Source organism: Eubalaena glacialis, chromosome 5, assembly GCF_028564815.1.
Source record: "Eubalaena glacialis isolate mEubGla1 chromosome 5, mEubGla1.1.hap2.+ XY, whole genome shotgun sequence".
Taxonomy (NCBI): domain Eukaryota; kingdom Metazoa; phylum Chordata; class Mammalia; order Artiodactyla; family Balaenidae; genus Eubalaena; species Eubalaena glacialis.
The window spans coordinates 144,555,341-144,576,963 of NC_083720.1; the positions used below are offsets into that span (position 1 = coordinate 144,555,341).

The following is a 21,623-nucleotide window of genomic DNA, read 5'->3' on the forward strand; positions in this document are numbered from 1 at the left end:
GTATTTTATTAAATATAATAACCATCTTTTATGTTAGGATGGTATCTAGTATTATATTTGCTTAACTTATATTTTTACCTTTTTTTGATAATTAAACTATACCTATAATAGTTCACTATGGTGCTATTTCAATGCCTTTCAGGCTGATTTTTCAAATATGTGTTATTCATATTTTCCTTTTATGGAGATTTGAGTCATTGTACCCAGTTTTTAATTCATCATGAAAAGCATATCTGCCATTAATTTACAATTGCAAAATGAAGAAATATTAAATTCTAAAAATTCCCATATTCATAGCTCTTGACAAACTTTCTTATTATATTCAGCTAAATAAAAATTTAAGGACAAAAGATTTACACAAATATAAGAGAATTATCAGAATGTGGCTAATGCTGTTCTTCTAGCCCTTTAAAAATGTAATCAATTAAAACTTCTTAAGTGGGAGATTAGCCTATATAAAGAGATGCGTGTTAGAAGCTTGTCATTATTTTTTTCTAAAAGCAAGAAAAAGATATTGATAATAGGTAGCAACAGAAGTTATTTTACTATGCTCAACTCCTTCTCTCAGAGGAATTCTTCCATTTAAGTAGAGAAGCAAACAAAACATTGAAAAACAATGCACACCTACATTCTTTCAGTTCCATTTCCAAATGTACATGGACACAAATACAGAAAAACTTTCAGTAAAGATTAAAGCAAAACCATGAATTAACCTTGATTGAGATAAGGGAACAAGTAGACAAGCTTGGCTGACAAATTCTAACAAAAGAATACATTCAAAGAATACATGCTGCAGGTGCTACAAATTCTTAGTGTCTCTTTCTACTCAAAGATTATTTTCAATTCATTTGATTCAGGTGTACAATAACCTGGACAAATTTGAAATATCCATTAAAGCAGGATTACTTCTGACTGTCTATTCCAGAAACAATGGATATGAACTATAAATATAGGACCCAAGATACTCAGTATAATATTTTATACAACATGTACCTTCTTTAGAAATTGACATAAGCCTGAACATTGAGTTAAAATGTCTAAAGGAGGAAATTAGATAAAAACTGAACAATAATCTACTAAAGGACACAGGAAAATACAGGCACCAGATAACTGAGGTGAGTTACTTACTGACTAATTTCTAAATATATTCAGAGCTTCTTGGCCATTTATTAGATCGAAATCAGGAAATATTCTGAACTTCTGACTTTCACTATCTGATTACATGATGCAATGGGGAAACAAAGAGGTTTTCTTAGGAATCAATTTACTGCAGGATTTTAACATAAGAAATGAGTAAAACATTTTCGGAGAAATAGAAAAACAAGACTCGAGCTGTTCCTCTCATCATTAGCTTTTTCATGAGAAATTAAGCAAGTGATAGAGCACAGTTCATACGTAGTTGAATTATCTGATATTTTCCTAAAGTACTGATATTCTGCATAGCATATTAAAGTATTATGTCCTTAAAAATCATGTTCAGGAGACAGAGATGACATTCAGTTACAAAAATTTGAAAGCCTGAATCAGATGAAGGTTTTTTTAACTTCCATAAGAAGATGAGCTCAAAATAAAGCTTCATGGTTAACTTCTTTAAGGGTTAAGGTCTCCCACAACTTCCCAGAAATAAATGTGTCATTCTAAGCACTATGGAAAGCAGACTCTAAAATTTGCATCATGTAACCTTGATTATTTGAATATCATTCTTAGAGAAAACTTTGTTCTCACTTTAACTTTCAAATCTATCTTACAGTGTAACATTTTAATTCTATTGCTCTTAGGAAATCTTGAGAAAAGTGTTTTAAAAAAGCAAATCAATCTTATATGACAACATCTGATAAACTGCATTTAATTATCAAGTTGAGAAATACATAGCAAAAAATAGGATAAAAAATCTTCAGTTTCAGCTTGTTTTTATCCCATTTGTGTTTCAGTGATCTGTAATTTAGGTGTCATTCCAATTTATTCACCCTTTAGATAAAATACTATAGTAAATCCTTCAGATATGTCTTATCCATACTTCATATTTTAAATCATTTACCCTTTCATTCAATGACAGCAATACCAATGCAAGTGTATATCTAAATACAAATTAACAAAGTACTCTCAAGTTACACTTGAAGTTTTTAAAAGCTAACAGTGTGTGTTCTTCCATAATTTTCTTCATACATCTTTTTTTAGAATTATGGCTTCATTTGCTTTTAATATATTTTAGAGACTTTGGAAATGATCCATTCACAATAACGTGAAAGCAAATCCCATGGGAATATGGAAAAGCTATTCTGCAAAAGAAGCAAATCATCCCAACAGAAGGAATCTCCTTAATGCTCATATGACACATTTGGGTTTTCTGACCCCTTGGAGACTGCACTACACATTCTTGACAGGTTATAAAAAACAACGATCCTAATTATTATTGTCTGAGTGTCCTACAACTTGGTTTTCTGGTTCTAAGTCCAATAAATGTGTGCTTCATTCCAACATTAGGTGATTAAATAAATATGAACCTAGCATTATTGTTCCTTCACGTAAAATGTTATTTTACACAAATTAGTAGACTTTCCCCCTTTCTATTTCTATCCCAAGTATGCTAAGTTCTCTTTTATTTTCTTCCAAATTGAGCTTAACATTAAGTAAGATCTTTAAGTTCAAAAATAAAATCTAGCCAAGTATTTCCTTTGAGCATATCAGAGAGATTCTGGTGAATATCACCCTCCTCTCATGCATACTGACTGCTCTTCAGGATTCTTTCTACTCATTAGTTTTGAAGATACTACTCATTTTGTTGTTGTTGTTTTTAGAATATAATTTCCCTAAATTTGCAAACTCTTCCATCATCTCCAACCTCTTTTTCTTTAAATCAACTTTATTTCTTTAAATCAACATACCTATACTAAAATGCAACTTTTCAAAATATATAGTCAGATGAGATTTGACAAAGGTACTCACATGTATAACTACCACCGAAATCTAAATATAGAACATTCTCATTACCTCAAATGTTCCCTCACGTTCCTTTGCATGCAAGCACCTCCCACCCAACCAATCCATCATCCCAGGCAACACTGATAAGCTACATGCTATAGGTTAGTTTTTCCTTCCCTAGAATTTCATATGAATGGAAATATATTAATATGAATTTGTTTAGGACCAGCTCCTTTCACTCAGCAAAATTATTCTGAAATTCATCATATCACATTGTTGCATGTTTCAGTAGTCCATCCTTTTAAATGTTGTGTAGTATTTAGCAGAGGCCACAATTCATTTATCCAATCACCTGTTGCTAGAATTTGCATTGTTTCCAGTTTGGGGGTATTGGGAATACAGTCATACTGAATGCTTTTGTATATATCTTTATGTGGATGTATGTTTTCGTTTCTCTTGGATAAATACCTACTGGTGAAATTACTTGCTTCCTATGGTAAATTTATATCTGGTATTACGTTAGCTTTATAAGAAACTGACAAATGTTTTCCAAAATGCAATAGGTTGTACTTTCATTTGCACTGTATCTCATAAACATTGGTATTTAGTTTTTTTTTTTTTTTAATTTTAGCCATTCCATGGGTCTGTAGTGGTAGCTCACTGCGGTTTTAACTTTCATTTCCAAGGGTGACAAATGATGCTGAGCATCTTTTCATGTGCCTACTGACCATTAGTAAGTATACCTTGTTGTGTGAAATGTCTGTTCAAATATTTTGCCTATTCTTCTCTTTCACTGGGTTGTTTGAATACAAATCCTTTGTCATATATATTTATTATAAATATTTTCACCCAGTTTGGGCTTGCTTCTTCATTTTCTTAACAGTGTCTACAAAAGAACCAACGCCTTCTATCTTATTTGCCATTTTGTTTGTTTGTTTTTTATGGTTTATACTTTTTTGGTGTTTTTCCTAAGAAATCTTGTCCTACTTCAAGTTCACAAAGATTTTCATGTATGTTTTCTTCTACCATCCTTTCAGATCAACATATGATGGTCAAAAACACAGCAGAGTTAGGATTCTATTCTTTGAAAATATTTTTGCAATTACTTGGTGTTTAATGAACATTAAGTAACCTTAATATTTGTACTGTACACATTCTAGTACAAAGATTTTCACAAAGATTAGTTTGTATTTTATCAAGTAACCTCAGACACTTTAGCCAATCTCACACCTTAGATGGGAATCTAACAGTTACTAGTGCATAACCATACTTTAATTACAACACACCTAAACACTGAAATATTATCTGCTTGTGGGTGTGTTGTGGAAGGGGAGAAAGTCTTTGCTAAAGTATTGACAATTTAAAATTAATATGCAAGACTCTCCTCATTGTAAAGCAATTATACTTCAATAAAGATGTTTAAAAAAAAAAAAAAAAAAAAAAAGACTCTCCTCAGAGTGGGTAATTATGGAACTTCCTGGACAGATGGATGGCAGAAGGAGAGATATAAGCTTTAAGTGTGAAGGAGAATAGTAATGCCAAGAAGAGCAGTGTATCTATCATCTCCTACTGTTGACTCATCTTTGACTCTGAGGAAAAAGAGGGCACAAGTGCAAATAAAACGAGCTTTTTAAAATAAAATTCAAGAAATGAGATAGGAATACTCCCCTCTTTCTTAAATTTCTCAATGGAATAGAAATTATTTAAGCACATAGAGAGGTTTTGCCAACACCATGCCACTTTGGCATACTAAGAGCTGCCCCACAATGTTGGTGAAGAATAAGTATTAACAAATTTAAATGAAAATGACACCCGACTAGAGGAAAACAATGGCAGGGAGCTGAATAGACCTTTTCTTGGATCCAATGAGATGGCTCATAAAAAATATATGAATAATTAGGGGCAACTTATCAAGAGGCTGGAAATAGCAGATAAATCACCTCAGTGAAATCCTCAGTCTCAAGTATCCTGGTACCAACTCTGACTACCAACCTAGTACTTTATCAACACTGATGTCAGAATTACTAGAAGTTATTGCTGAGAAAAAACAAATAAACAAAGTTAAGATTTAAAAAAAATCAGGAAAGTGAACAGTAAGTACTAGTGAATCACAATAGGTGGTCTTTTCCCAATAAATAATGAGTATGGAAGGAAATATTTTTGTTATATTAATAACAATTTTCCCAGGTTAAATTTTAGACCACAATTTGGGAAAATGGCATAGTATCTATTATTATAAATAATGCTTAAAATGTTTGGTTAGAAAGTGTAATCACACTCAAAACTGTCACTGCTCAACTGTCCATGGCCAAAGTAGACGTTTGAGGGCTTTGGCACTCAATATACTGTCACCAAAGAAATAGGGAAATTAAAGAATAAGGGACACAAAATACTTACTAAATCAGAAAAGAATGTTGAAACTTGAATGTTACATCTTCTCTTAGCTTCTATTGTTATATCTATTATTGATAAATGCAAATATGAACTCATTGTAATAGCTTTGAGAAACATACTATTCTGTTCTTTCTTTTTACATAGAAAAATAAAGAACTCTGAATTGATCTATCACTTGATACTGTCGATGCCTTGTGTATAAAATTTGCAATCAGCCATTTGTATAATAACATAAAAATTAAAATTAAAATTCAGTTTTAAAATATTTTTCATTAATTCATAAATTAGGGAGTTACTTTTTGTCCATGAAAATGAGAGAATTTTTTTACAAGTATTAAAAATATTTTTCTTATGTAAGCCATATTGTATTTTCCCTCTGATTCTGGGGAAAAAGGTGTTAATTTTATTAAATAAACTATTCTATATTAATGCCCAGTGCCTGGGTCTTGATTTCCTCTGATAAAGGAACCAGGGCTCCTTGGAGAAATAGGTGATTCCTAGGATGAGGCAAGGAATGAATAGCTTGTGCCAGAAAGTAAGAAAGTGCTCAAAAGTACTCAAAAAATAAAAGGAAGGGGTGTGCCAAAGAGACAAATGAGCCAACGTGAGAGAGCTCCCAATTGCCAAAGCTGGAACAATTTGAGCAACAAAATAAATAACATAGTATTGGAGTATAATCAAAGCATAAAACAAAAATCATGAATTCATACATAAATAAATAAGTGACTGAATAAATGAACAATTGGGGAGAACAGACAAATCTCTCTTACAGAAATATTCTAAATAATTTATGTAGATACTCTCCCTCTTCAAGAGATGGAACACCCTCAGCCCCTGGCTGTGCTTAGTGGCTTACTTCCGAAAAGAGTAGAGTATGAAAAGGGGGAAAGGTAACTTTACAGTGGAGAAACATGGCAAACACTACCTCAACCAGGTGATCAAGGTTAGCATCCTATAGAGAGCATATAGATAGCATGATACAATGCGATGAGAGGAGTACTTTACCTCTGTGATCTTCCTCCCCAAAACCAATGACATCAGTCTAATCATGAGAAAAACCCTGGACAAACTCAAATTGAGAGACATTCTGCAAAAATCTGACCCAAGTAAAGGTCATCAAGGACAAGAAAAGACTGAGAACTGTTACAGATTATGCTGCTATGGAGGCATGATGACTAAATGTAATGTGGCATCTTGGATAAAATCCTCAAATAGCAAAAAGGCCATTAAGGAAAACTGGTGACATCTGAATAAATCACTGAGTTTAGTTAATAGTAATGTACCAATATTGGTTCTAAGTTGTGATAAATGTACTCTGCTGAGGGAGGATGATGACAATAGAGGAAACTGGATGAAGGGTATATGAGAGCTCTCTGTACCATCTCCACAGCTTTTCTTTTTTTTTTAACATCCTTATTGGAGTATAAATGCTTTACAATGGTGTGTTAGTTTCTGCTTTATAACAAAGTGAATCAGCTATACATATACATATATCCCCATATCTCCTCCCTCTTGCTTCTCCCTCCCACCCTCCCTATCCCACCCCTCTGAAACTATTTTGAAATAAAAAGTTTATTTAAAAATATTCTTCATTAGCAATCCAACCAGGCTTTTCAGGATTATAATACATAACTGTCATTATACTCATATTCTAAGCTTTCATCAGGGCTGTTCCAACTTTCATAAAAATAAATTGCAACAGACCATTTTATTGGGATGCATAACTTCTCCACCAAATAATCTTTAATCTATGAAGATCTCATCGAAAAGCTGATGTTAAATTGTTTTGCATGAATGCCATCATTCTACAGTGCAAATTCATTAACTATACCTCCCCTAAAAGCATAATTAATGGATCTGTCCTATGGAATCAAAATTTATTTATAAGGATTTCTTGAAGTGAAACATGATCAATTTGGCTCAAATCTATTGAGTACATAAACATATTTGACTGTAAGCGAAATATTTTAATTTTTAAGCTATTAGGGTAAAAAGTATGATATAAAGTAATTCTTTAGGTCTAGTAAAATTAAGTGGTCACCAAAATGGGTTAACTCTAATTTGAGCACGTATTCTTGTAGTTCTAAAATTAAGTAAAAAATGTGTACCACATGTTATAGTATTTTGCTGTTTTAATAATCAATGGTGTTATTACTGATAAAGTACATAGGATAATTTAGATTTCTGTAGTTTTAATGGGCCACTTTTCTTGAAAATATTTTCCTTTTATTAGACATGCCAATTTTCTATGAAAATTTGTTGATTTATTCAGCCATTCAATAAAAGGTAGTCCTTGGTTGTATGTCCATGCTTATTTTGAGGCTACTGGATTAGCACTACAACCATTCTTATCGGATACAAAGAGCACAAAATCCAAATTATTTAAGTGAAGGTCAAATCTGAGAATTGTGTTGGAAATTTGAGAAAGAGATACTTTCATTCAGCCAGTGCTGCTGAGGTCAAGAATGTATTTCTATTTAAACTGACAGAGGCCACCAAGTATATGGGACATCCCTAGAAACAAGTCCAATGCAGAACCAATACAAGAAATGGAGAGAAAGAAACTGAGTCCTAAGGACGTATTTGACATATTGATAACTCAGCTCTACATGAACAAATGATTTTCAAAAAAGAGTTGCCTAAGATTTAAGCATCCTTTCTGATATAGGAATAAGCACTCTGGTTGGGAAGTTGCAAGTTGTAGAATCTAAAATTTGAATTGGCTGATAGAAGTAGACAGCCAGGATATTATTCTATCTCAGACTGAGAATTTAGCAATATTTATGTGGTAGTAAAATAATTTATTAAATTACTTTCTAAATTTTGGGGAACTCACATATTTTTTGAATTTGGCGCTTCATGTGCATGCCACAACTAAGAGTTTGCATGCCACAACTAAGGAGCCTGCAAGCCGCAACTAAGGAGCCCACGAGCTGCAACTAAAGGAGCCCACCTGCCGCAACTATGGAGCCCATGTGCCGCAACTAAGGAGCTGGCGAGCTGCAACTAAAGAGCCCGCCTGCCGCAACTAAGACCCAGTGCAACCAAATAAAATAAATTAAAAAAAAATGAATGTATTTACTTATTTTCTTTTTATTAGATATATAATGTATATTATATATGTATGTAAAATATATATTATATATATTATATATAAATTTACTTTTGACTAGATAACACATTCTCATAGTCCAAAATTCAAAGGTGTAACATCTTTTTCCAGGAAAAGATTTCTCTTCCACTCCTAGTCTTCAGCCATCCAGAGCCCACTGACCTTACCAATTTATTGCATAACCTTCTATAAATGTATATGTATATAACAGAAACACACACACATCTATATATCTATATCTATTTATCTATCTATCCACACACACATAGAGGGTCATTTTTTTTCTCTATACATATAGGATAACATGTTATAATACTGTTCTTCAACTTGCCTTTTTCAAATTACCATGTATTTGTATGTAATGAGATCCCTCATTCTTTTATATGGCCACATCGTATTTCATTTTATGGCTATATGATAATAAAGTTAACCAGTGCTGCATTCCCACTCTTTCGTTATTACAAACAGAGCTGAAATGAGTAACCTTACCTTATATGCATACGTACCTATAAGATAATTTTGGGGATGTAGAATGACTGGGCTAAAAGAGATATTCAGTTGTAATTTTGAATTACGCTGCCAAATTGTCCTGCATGGAGATTCTATCAGTTTACACACCCACATGAGGCTTAAAAGTGAATAATTCCCACTGTCTCACCATGTATTCTCTACGTCAAAAGGCCTTTAGTACAGATGCATAAGGTAAACAAAAGCTCTGGTTGAAGTTCACCTTCTTAAAATCACAGAGATTTTCAAAATCTCTTCCTGCTTGATATCAATAATCGAAGACAGCTGAGAGAAACAATATCCCAATAAATGCCTGGCTCAGTGTTGAGTTAGCTTTGCTCTTAGTCCTACTCTGATGTGATCAATCCCAATTACTAATCTCATTACCTCACTGTTTTGTCACTAAACCAAAGCTAAATCAAGGTTGTGACCAAAACCCAAAGTAACCTAAATTACTAGGCTATAACAGAGATATAAACTAGCTCATTCCCACAGGAGAAATTAGGACTTGGTACTTAGTTTGGAGGTTTCAGAAATTAAATTATATCAACTCAAATAGGGACAAGCAGGTTTTGTGGGGATGATTCAGAATAACTAAACGAATAAGAGACTGTACTTAATCAGATATTGGCCAACATATTAACTAATAATGAAAACTAAACTTGACATAAGAACTCAGGGTGGCAACCTATTTGAGTTCTTTCCTTTTGGTGAAGAGAACCATTCAGAAACCACATTACAGAGTGGAAGATTCGTTGTTTAGTATAAAGTTAGAAAAAAGTAGTAATTAGATTTTCTCAGAGTATGCTTTATATCAAGCTATGGTATATGTACAAAGAAACACACATCATTTACAATCCAAGCACTTCATCCTTTGAGCAGCGCTAGAGCTTCACCATAGTGACAAAATTCATATCCTCTTATTCATTTAAAATAATTGAAAAATCAACTACCGAAAGCACAATGACTTCATGCCAGACACACTGCAACATAATTTAAGATAGAAATAGCTAATCTGATTAACAATATATTTTTTTAAACCAGCCTATTTTTGTTGATGGTGGCATTACTTACCTCAACAATGACTAGCTTATTAATTTTATTTTGCTTTGGTTTGCTTCAATTTTAGGAAATTGCAGTTTCAACTCATATATCCCAATTCTGAAAGTGCATGATATTTGAACCTCAAAGTTCCTATATAATTTCCCCAAGTTATTGTACAAATATTGTAAGGCTGAGTTCCTGTTTTTACCCACTATTTCTCCCAAGGAAAGAAATTCTGTCCCTGATCCCTAATCTCTAAGGCTGAATCCAAACCAACTGTTGCTGGACCTCTTTATGACTTGAATCTCCATTATCCCTCTATCTGCTTATTTTCTTGAACATTCTTGGTATGTTCTGCTGCTGCCACACACTGAAATTATGGTCTTATTTCATTTACAACATTTAACAAGCAGTATTGAGAATCTATCACAAACCAGATTTGCGAGGTATGTTTAATAAAAAGTCCTTGCCTCCAATTATCTTAAATTCGTTAGAGGAGATAAGCAAGTGTGAAAAGTACAAACTAGAAAAAGGATTCATAAGTAAGTAGATAGGGAAGCAAACAAATAAAAATCCAACTATCTAAGATAATCACTGATTAAATATGTATGTACTTCTTTTCAGTCTTTTTCTGTGACATGTAATTGACTGGAATTAATGTATATTATCTATTCTAAATTTTGCCCCAAACTACATTCTCAGGATTTTTCTCGCATCAAACATTTTTCTTCAATGTTCTTTATGATGAGTGAAAATACCATCATATAACTTTATTCATTTGTCAAGCTCCTAATTTTTGACATTTTTGCATTTTCATTTTTTCTTTACAATTAATGCTGTGATGAGAGTCGTAAAACAGATCTGTGACTATTTCTTTTAATAAATTTATAGAATTATAAAGTCTCAGTTAATATGCACATAATTGGCTAATTTCACATATATTATCAAATTTTCCCCCAAGGCTAATGTACTGATTTTTACTCCTACTTGAGAAGTTCGAGAGTTCTAAATTTATTGTACCTTCAATAGGCATAGAGAAATATACCAGGTTATTTAATAGGCTGTGATTTACTAATTGGTTAAGTGTTAGGGGGAAAAATACATCCTTAAATTTCATTCAAATAAACTTTAAATGTATTAAAGTGCTAAATATAAAGAAAATGCAAAAGAACTTGAAGAAAATATAGGTAAGTATTATCTATCAATTATAGAATGGGCAGGGCTTTTCTAAACATAAACATAAATAAATCATAAAGTCAAAGATCTGTGACTATGTTTAATTTTCTACATTTAAAGAAAATGAAGTTATAAAGCAAATGAAATATTTGGAAATTAAGTTCACAGGGAACACTTATTCCTCATTCCTGGTGTTTCCTTTCATGTAGAAGGAGCTTTGCTAGTGTTACACTCTCAGCTTCTCTGCCTAGCAAAGAATCGGTAAATTTTCTTGCTGGTAAATTTGGGATGGATGAACTCGGTGTGATTGGCTCAGCTCATTCCTCTTTCTTTTGCTAGCTGGATCACATGCAGAGAACATGTGTTCTGTTCAACAGCTCTGCAGTAGGCTTTTTACTGCTAAGGTCCGAGTAAGAGCTTTAAGCCTCAAATCCTAAGAACTTTAACCTGGAAGGTTGTCTGCAGCTTATGGAGACTTTTCCCAAGGGCAAGGAGCCCTTTTACATTGTTGTAAGTATTAAGTGATGGTGTGTGGGTTGAATAGACCTCAGCAAAGCCTCTGGATCTCAAGAACATCAGAAAGACAATGGCCATGAGTAGTCTCGGTCAAAACACAGATGCCAGGGCCATAGGGGTTGCAAGTTGCTGCTGGCTGACTTTGAACTATACAGAGCAGCTTTTCATGAGCAGATCTGGCTGGTATAGTATTGAACTGGAAGAAAAGAGTGCCTTTCCATTCTTGGACTTTTTAAGTGTTCCGTAGGTAGGAGAATGTTGGCAGCTTTTAAACTGAAAGACAGCTGAATTCTGTGTCTGCTGTAGAGTGCTAGTAAGCTTCTAGCTTTAAATTCTGCCTGCCAGGGCTAGCACTTAAAACTTGATATATTGGCTAATGTAGTCGGCTTCTAGAATGGCCTCCAAAGATCCCTGCTTTCTTGTATTTGCACTGTTGTGTCATTCTCTCCCCTCGAGTGTGTGCTGGATTTGGTAACTCACCTGTAGTGAATAAAATGTGGCAATGCCAGGTTAAAAGAAATTGCAGAAAGGCAAGCATGGAAGCAGAAAGACCACTTAGAAGGTGATTGTAATATGTTGAGAGCTGATGGTGGTTTGGACAAGGTTTCATCAGTACAGGCGGTGAAAACTGGTTGAAGAGTATATTTATTTTGAAGGTAGAAGGACAGAATTTCCTGATGGTTTGGATATGGGCTAGGAGAGAAACAGAGGAGACAGGGATGAGGTTGTGCCTAAACAAACAGAAGGATTAAGTAGGAATTTACTGGGAGAGGAATGACTGCAGAAGTAACACATTTGAAGTGGAAAAAAAAAAATTCAATAGTTCAGTTTGTTCAAGTTTGAAATTCCATTTGGACATGGGAGTGGAGATGTCAGGTAAGCACTTGGATACACTGCCTGAGATAGGATGAAGAACAAGGTTATGAAAAAATCAGGAGTTCAAGTGAGGCAGGAGATAGATGGGCCCCAGGCTGAACAGTTTCTCCCCTGGGGACAGAAACTCCATAAAAGCAGGATGATGGAGGAGGCTGGGCCCTGCCCAGATAAGAGGTAAAAGACCTCATATTACGCACTCTCGAACTCAAGGAGACCTCCCCGACTACACATGTGCAGAAAGGCTCCTTGGAGGTTCAAAGAGGGAGGCGGAGGCCCCCATAGTAAGTGATGTCAACCTCCCATGGGCCCCTTCGCTAGAATCCATCTTGGCTAAGAGATGCACACGCACACATGGGAGGACCCTGAGATATACCAAATACAGACTCACAACCAGGCAAAGCAAGATGACTGGCCAAAGGAAACCCGGAAGAAATGCCCCATAAAAGTGATTGAAACTACCACGAGGGCGCAGCTCTCTCTCTCTGAGCCCGCCTGTGTGTCTATCCACACACGTACTGTACTCTTTTTTCCTCCTAATAAACACTTTACTTGCTTCACTACTTTCCGTCTCTATGTGAAAATTCATTTCTACACAGCTGATGGGCCAGGGCCTTGTCACTGCCCACTGGTCCCTGGTGGTCTGGTGGCTAGGATTCAGCGCTCTCACTGCCACCACCCGACCTCAAATCTCTGGCTGGGAACCGAAATCCTGCTTCAAGCTGCTGCAGGCCAAGGCCATCTGAAATCACAAGGAGCTGAGATGCTAAGGTGAGGCAACAATTTGGATAAATAAGAACTATTTCAAGAGCAATATTGGAAATCATGAAAATGAATAAGGATCCATATTCTTTTTAAAGAATAGGGGGAAGAATATGATGGGGGTCAAACGAAGACTACAATAAAGAAGGGTAACAAGTAGAATAGTCTGATGAACTTCAAGCTTTGAACCAACAGTTATTAGGGAGGCAGGAAAGACGCTGGTCAGGAAACTGTGAGGAGGAACAAGAAGGACACCTACTTCTTCTCTCCACCCCTTGACATTAGGGTGTGATCATGAAAATCACCACCACATAGCTTATGCTACCTGGAAACCACAATGACTTCACCTAAATTATTCTTTCACTATCCCTCTCGAAGAAGACAAGAAGTTTAGCATCTTCCTGTAGCCAATACACATAGACCCAACTTAACCAATTTCTAACAAAGGAAAACCAAAAAAAGGGAATGAGCAGAATAAACATAAAATATTTACTTCAACTTTATACCCACTGTCAATTTTGTTTAGCAAATTTTTTTTTTTTTTTCACACCACAGTGGCAGCCAACTGGCCAGTTCCACAGGTATTATTTAATGCACATTAAGTTTCTTGTCATCTGGCACATAATAGATGCTCAAAAAACACCTTCTGAACAAGTAAATTACATGAACTCATAGACATAAAGACATCTGACCCTTTAAGACATAACTCAGAGATGGATAATTTCCATGACCAAAGGATTCTCTAGGAAAAGACTTTGTTTAGCAAATTTCTGCTGTATTATATACCGTAATCTTTATGAGGGTCACATGCAGTTTACCTCTTTTTCCACGCTTCATTTTCTAAACTCCCTCAAATTATCAAGAAACCTTGTAGTGTTCACCCAAATCTGTCCGTTCCTAATAGCTAAATCTTGATCACTGAAGGTGTCAGCTCCACTACTATGCACAGATCACAAGTGTTAAGGGAAACTTTTGGTTTTCATTTTTGTTCTTTTCTTTGTTTCTTTTTAAATAATTTAATTCACCACACGAAAAAGACAATTTTGAGGTGGGATACATGTGACGGTGTGCAGGAGTCACCTCACCAGGGCTCCCTAGAATTATTTTCATCTCTTCCTAAAAGTATTAACAGCCCACCAAAGTGGTATAAAAATATTTTAAACTGAAAACTTCTGAACAATCGGTAGTCACAGAAAGAAACATTATCCTAACCTAAGCAAAGCCTCTGGAAAATACAGCTTCCATTGATCCTTCTCCTAGGGAGTTTCCTATTTAGGAAAAGACTGACCCTCAGCACCAGAAAAGTGAATCCAGCTGTCCATTAGCATCAAAAAGCCCCATAGAACCTTCCCTACTTTCCCACTGAAGCCCTCAACCGGGCCCCTTTTGTGTTGTGTTGGTATAGAAGCCTTTACGTCTGTCTGGCTATTCAGGGACTCACTACTGAGTAGCTTCATCTGCATAATAAACTTTCCTCCTGTTAATCTGTCCATTATCAGTTAATTAGAGGGCCCCAAATCAGTCAGTCCTAAATTGGTAGAGGAGAAGTTTTCCTCCCAACACTTCCCAAATTCATGTTCATTTACATGATAGTTCATTCACATTGATAATTTGAAATTGGCCACAGGGAAGGATTATTTTACACCACAGAAATTGGCAAATGTTACAAATTAAGGCATTTTTCTTTGGAGAGCTGATTTTTAACCACTGACCTGCACAGAACTGGACGCTTTCAACATGCAGACATATACTGCAATACAATTCGTTATACGAGACATTGACAGGGACCAGATGAAGCTTTAATTTTTTTTTTTTTTAAATTTCTTCACTTTCCAGAAGTAAACAATCACAACATACATAGGGAAGGTCAACTTCTGAATAGGGCTTGTTTTGCAAGCTATCATTTTCCATGTTTTCATCTCTATATTGGAATGAAAACCTGATTTAAAATATTATAATCCTTGTCTGTACTACTGTATTTTAAGTGATCTCCCTAACTCAGTCTCTCCCCTAGCCAATTCTTCCCACACCCTAACATCAGATTGATCTTTCTGAAATGGTTCTTCATGCCCCTTCTTTGCTGAAAGATTTCAACATTTCACTTAGGCCATGAATGAATTCCACACTCTTTAGACTGGGATTCAGGCACCCCTCAAAATGAGAACAACCTTCCGTTTTAATTCCCTCACCTTTACTTACCTACGTGAGTCCAACTCCCAAGACAACTTTCTTCCAACAATCCTTTTTAACCAAAATTCCCACCCATCCTGACACTTAACTTGCTTTCAGTCATTATGATCTCTCCACCTAAACATTTGGAAATGCCCTTCTCCAGTAACCCTATTATCAAAATCTCATTCTCATTTACAACTAAGCTTAAATGCCCACTCCTCCAGGAAAGATTCTCTAATGCCTTCAACAGTAAGCAATATTGCAATTCTCTGAACTCTTGTAGCACACTCTCTGTACCTCTTTGGGGCTCTTATAATATTCTAACTTATTATATTTTGGGGGATATATATCTTATTTCCTGTCTAGATTTCAAGGTCCCTGTGGGTAGTATACTTATCTTACACATGTATTCCTCAGAGTACAGGGGAAAAAGGTTTTCACATAGCAGATACCAGAAAAAATAAATTAATTAATTTAAAAAATATATATATATAAAAATCAATTTTCTCCTTTTATACTCATTTATAAAAAGCTGCTCAGGTCATCCTTGTTTGCCACCAATACTGAGAATCATTAGATTAAATGAATGAAGAGATCAATGAATGCTGAACTTGGTCATATCTTTTGAAAGGTTTCCTAAATATTTGTTCAAGAAGCAAATAAACGGGCTTCTTGGGGGTAGGGGTATGGAATGTAATGTCTCGATAAAAGAATAGGTAAGATTCAGTACTTTATTATGGAGTGCTTTAGAGGATAAGTGAAGTAAGGATATGAAAGAACAAATTTTGTTTCATTTTTGTTTGTTGAACTGCTTACTTTACTCCTGTTTTTAACCTACGTTAACTTAGTTATTTTGAAATATTGTTTATTATTTTTGTGAAATAATCTGATCAGAAAGTGGACAATTTAAAAGGTCTATGATCTGGTCCTGATCTACCTCACTGGCTTCATCTCCAGACACTTCTCATCTTCAACTTTACAGTTTTGCAGAGAATCTTGAAAATTCTGATCCAGAGCAGTTAATCACCTGACGTGCTCTATTAAGATGCTCATTTTGGCTTCACTGTGGAGATTCTATGACATGGTCTGGGAAACTGTATATTCAACATGTATCCAAGGGTTCTTTCTCAGATGTTCTTCTGCTGTGGTAGTAAGAACCTGCTATAGTTCCGGCATACATCCATTGGTCTCTTAGTTCCTTGCCCTCACTAAATCTCTTCTGTTCTCCTAGAAAGCTCTTTAACTGTCCCAGTCCCTGACCCTCCACCCTAAAAATTTCCTTTTCCATCACTGTGCAGCTCTCACCTAGCACATCTGAACTCATTTCCTGAGCTGCAATTCAGCATCATCTCTGCTGCAACAATAGCCGACGTACACCTTTGCTTCCTGGGTGAGACTGAGGCTGCTTGGTTTCAACTTCAGCACAGGAAGTTATCAACTGTGTTACCTACGCAAGTTACTCATCCTTTCTGGGCAGCATTTTTCTCTTTTGTAAAATGGAGATGGTAATAGAACCCACTCTTAAGGGCGGCTGGGAAGAGTAAATGACATAAAACTACTAAAAACAGAGCAGGCACACGTAAAGTGCTAAATAAGTGCTAGGCTTTAGCTATTATCGTGCTATATTGAAACAGTTTATGTGCCTGTCTGCTAAAACTGTGAGCCAACTTCAGGACAGGCTCATGTGATCTTCATCCTTATATCACAGAAACTACCAGAATTATTCAGTGAGGATTTATTATATAGTTTATTGCATGCTTTATCTCTATAAATGTAGATAATTAGGTTAAAAACAAAACCAGGTATGTAAACTACTTTTGAAAGCTCCTGTTTTGTAAGTTCTGCTTAATAAGGCTTAAGTAGCTTTCTGTTCATAGCTTTAAAAAAATTAGCAGTTTCTCAATTAATTTTAACTATAGTTAAATACCCAGCATATTAGAATGTCCATCTTATCCAATGGGATAAATATACAACAAAAACAATGAGGCATTTTTATGAATAATTGTTGAATGTGGAACTGGCTGGCAGGAGCTAATCAGTTAATGTAAATGTAAATAAATTCAGCCACAAAACACAGGTGCACATTTTTGTGGACATTATTCACCCTGATTAGACGCATACTTTATTTTCAATTAAAACAAAATTTAAAAAATCAGCATGATGCTAATCCAACTCTAATGGTCACTGCCTATAAATTAAAAGTGATAGTTGGATATAAATTTTATATTTGGGGAAAGGAATCAATGAGTTTTTTTTTTTTTTTTAATGTTCTGCTTTCTTTCACTTTTTTTTTTTTTTATGAATTTCTTTCTTTATTTTCTGGCTGCGTTGGGTTTTCGTTGCTGGGTGTGGGCTTTTTCTAGTTGTGGTGAGCAGGGACTACTCTTCCTTGCGGTGCGTGGGCTTCTCATTTCTTTGGCTTCTCTTGTTGCAGAGCACGGGCTCTAGGCGTGTGGGATTCAGTAGTTGTGGCACACAGGCTCAGTAGTTGTGGCTCGCAGACTCTAGAGCGCAGGCTCAGTAGTTGTGGTGCACAGGCTTAGTTGCTCCGTGGCATGTGGGATCTTCCCAGACCAGCCTCGAACCCGTGTCCCGTGCATTGGCAGGCGGATTCTTAACCACTGTGCCACCAGGGAAGTCCCTACCTATATCTTTTGTCCAGTTACTGTTCTAAGTAATTTTAATCTGACTACACTGATTTAATACCAACAGGGCTTGTATTCAATAAAGTAATATGAAAATTTTATACAGTAATATAAAGAAAATTTCTTGAAAAATTATAAATGTCACCACCAGTGTATCAAGATATAAATATTTGGTTTAATAATATTAGTAAGTAAAACAAAATGTACTAATGTGAAGAGTATTTATTTTTCCTCTGCAAGTTCATAAACTGTTGAGATTCACCTAAATGAGCTACTTTATGTCATGTGAGTACAGACAAATCTCACATGAACCTAGACAATCACAACTGCTTTGCCTTTACACTTCCCTCTTATGTAAATGTTTAGTTCCATCCCTTACTCCTTTCTGGATCTAACATTCTATGATACTTCAAGAAATAATATCTACCCAAAGAGTAAACTAATAAAGAGCATTTTAAGATCCATTTCAGCTTTGAGTTCTAGGGCTCTCACACAATATATTATCTTTGAAAATGTGCAAAAGAAGTGAGGTGTTATCACTGAATTTCTACAGATCAATGATTTGGTTTATAAATTAATTCCTTATAATATTTCATTGTATTAGATGCATTTTAAAACTTCTTCAGTCTCACAAGACACGAAATTTCTCATTTATGCTACATCTTTATTTATAATAGATGAACTTATCAAGTTCACATTATCTGAGGCTTTTATTCAAAGCACTGTGTCCTCGAATTTAACATTTTAATTTATTTTCAATTATACATCTTTCAGTTCCCTATTGGTTGCAAAATATACAGAGATCAAAAAATTCTGGATTAGCAAAAAAAAAAAAAAAAAGGCAAAAAAACATTCTTGCCAATTCTGGCCTTCTCCTTACATGCCCTCTGAAAACAAAAGAAGGCAACATTAGTAAAGAATACAGTATATTGGTAAATTCTAGCTCACTGGCATTCAGATTTGGTAGTGTAGTAAATGATTTCCAAACATCTTTTCTTCTCTATAAAATTTAGGATTGTAGCTTTTAAAGAATGCAGTGTTGAAACTGGCTTCGTAAATTAAACTCACACAGAAACACACACACATACACACACGTATACATCATGCAGTGAGAAAGTGCCCTATATCCTGGCTTAATGGAGCTTTTTATACTGAAGGGAATATTTGGCAGAGGTTGCCACATTTAACAAGTGCCCTTACTCTTTGTTTGTAAGATTCAAAAAAGATTTTGAGTTAATCCCAGCTTTGGAAATTTTCTTCAGGAAACAAACCAAACAAACATGAAGCCATTTTCCATGCCCCCAAAAAATAGAACAATTTGAACCATTAGGTTTGTCTATGGCACAAAACCTTCCACTGGCACTAAAATCTGGTATGATGAACACTTAAGAACTATACTGAAATTTTCTTTCCTACTCTCTATTAACCTTTTGTCTCAATTAAGCAGGGAAAGTTACTATCATACTGCAGACTAAGTAAATTAGCTGCCCAGCCAACATTAAATGACTGCTCACTCAATTTCTACAACTTCCTGAATATAAGGACTCATGAAAAAGCTCATAACACAAACAGAATTTTTTCTACCAGAAAAAGAAATGTTGTGCTTTTAATCACTAAAATTTGAAGGCTCCAACTTTGGTTCAATAAAACTGAGGATTATTAACATATATGAAGTAGTTATTGAAATACCTAATTCATGATAGATGCTCAATAATTATTATGATTTCCACTCAATAAGAACGATATTGCAAAAATTGGGATTTGTATGAAATTTTTTGACTCCTAGTCCAGTGTTCTTTACCTACCACAATAGTCATTACTCTCCTTCAGTTGATGTGTCCTGGTTAAGACGATTAGCGCAAACATGAATTTCTAAATTGCTATGACACTTTTTTGTCATAAAAGGATTGTTTACAGAATTTTTAACATGTGTGTGCCTTTTTTCTGACAACTAAATTATGAACTGAAAGATAGGAATTTCCCTTCCTCCCTTCCCTCTCCTCCCCTCCCCTCCCACCTTTCTTCCTTTTTTCCTCCCTCCCTCCCTCCCTCCCTCCCTTCCTTCCTTCCTTCCTTCCTTCCTTCTCATATTAGTTACTATTGCACAAGACATGTATTAGACACTTAGGGAATGAATTGGCTTTGGTGTATCTCTGGTAGCATACCTTTGGAGTATCACAAAAATTACACAATTTAGAAATAATTCAGACTCATACCTTATTTTATAAGAAACTGAAACCTGGAGAGTTTTCCAGAGGTTACACAAAAGTTAGTTGCAAAATATGACAAGAACCAAGCCTTACACCTGACAGTCAACTGAACAGTTAACTATCAATAAGATACCTTTCCAAGTCATCAAGTGTATCCACCCCCATCCCTGATTTTATCATTCATTCACAATCTTCTTATCACATCAATGAAGTTTTCTCTTGACGGATCCCATCCTGTTAGCAAATTTCCTTCCCTGAACGAAATACAAATTGAGTTTACAATTACTTCCCTTTCTTCATAATCTAGAAAATCCACCTTTAATTTGTAGCAGGGAAAGAGTAAATGGGAACATATGAATTTGGGGTAAGAAATTATTTTAAACCATAACTGTAAAACATTTTTCACATCTCTAAAATCGAGACAGTATCTTAATATTTGTTCTTATAGTTTTTATCTCGTGAGATTTTTGTGAAGATTAAATATGTTTACACACATAAAGCTCTAAGCTTAGATCAGTAAGTGCCATTTAGTTACTAACAAATGTTAACTCTCTTTTAAGAGAGAATTTGAAGACTCAGGCCGCTGTGAAGTAGAATAATATTCAATGAACACAACCTCATCCTTAACCTCATCCCCAGAAGTCCCACTCTACTGAGCTTTAACCCTGAGTCTGACGTTATAAAACTTGCCCACCTTTCTAGGATAGTATTAAGTTTCTTTAATTTCCTTCCACAAATAAAGAGACATATTTAGAAAGAATACAGAACATGCATTTAAAATAAGAAAAGTAGAAATAACTTTGAGAGTCAATAGGTCATCTATTACATTTGAATGAGAAATGAACAAAATAAAACACATCATTTAATTTTAAGCTTAATTTGATAATGTTGTATTTGATACTGCTGTATGTTGTTTGGTGATAAAGGGCTAAAATAAACTCAAATAATTTTGTAATTATGATTAACAGTGTTAAAGACTGGACATGCCTACTGCAGAGCCTAGCTTAGCTAATGTAATGTGTTCAAGGCACTGCACTAACTTTATTATGCTAGCTAACTGAAATAGTTAATGAGTAATGGTCATTCATAAAGTAGAATTCATATTTCAAAATTAACAAGTTATTTAACCAACATCATTATGGAATGAGGTATTTTACATTTTTCCGTATAACTGAAGTTCTCATTTCAATTTCAAAATTTCTTTAAAAAATTGTACGTTAAATAGGCATTATTGTAAAATATATTACATATACCCCTGCCTTATTAATTTGAGTATACTGAACCACAGTT

The 21,623-nt window shown here is 34.8% G+C and overlaps 1 protein-coding gene across 7 annotated transcripts in view; it reads right to left on the bottom strand.

The window, feature by feature from the left end:
- The window catches only part of CCSER1 (coiled-coil serine rich protein 1), a 1,301,104-nt gene that overhangs the window by 775,942 nt on the left and 503,539 nt on the right, over positions 1-21,623 (bottom strand). The gene's annotated exons all lie outside the window — the stretch shown is intronic.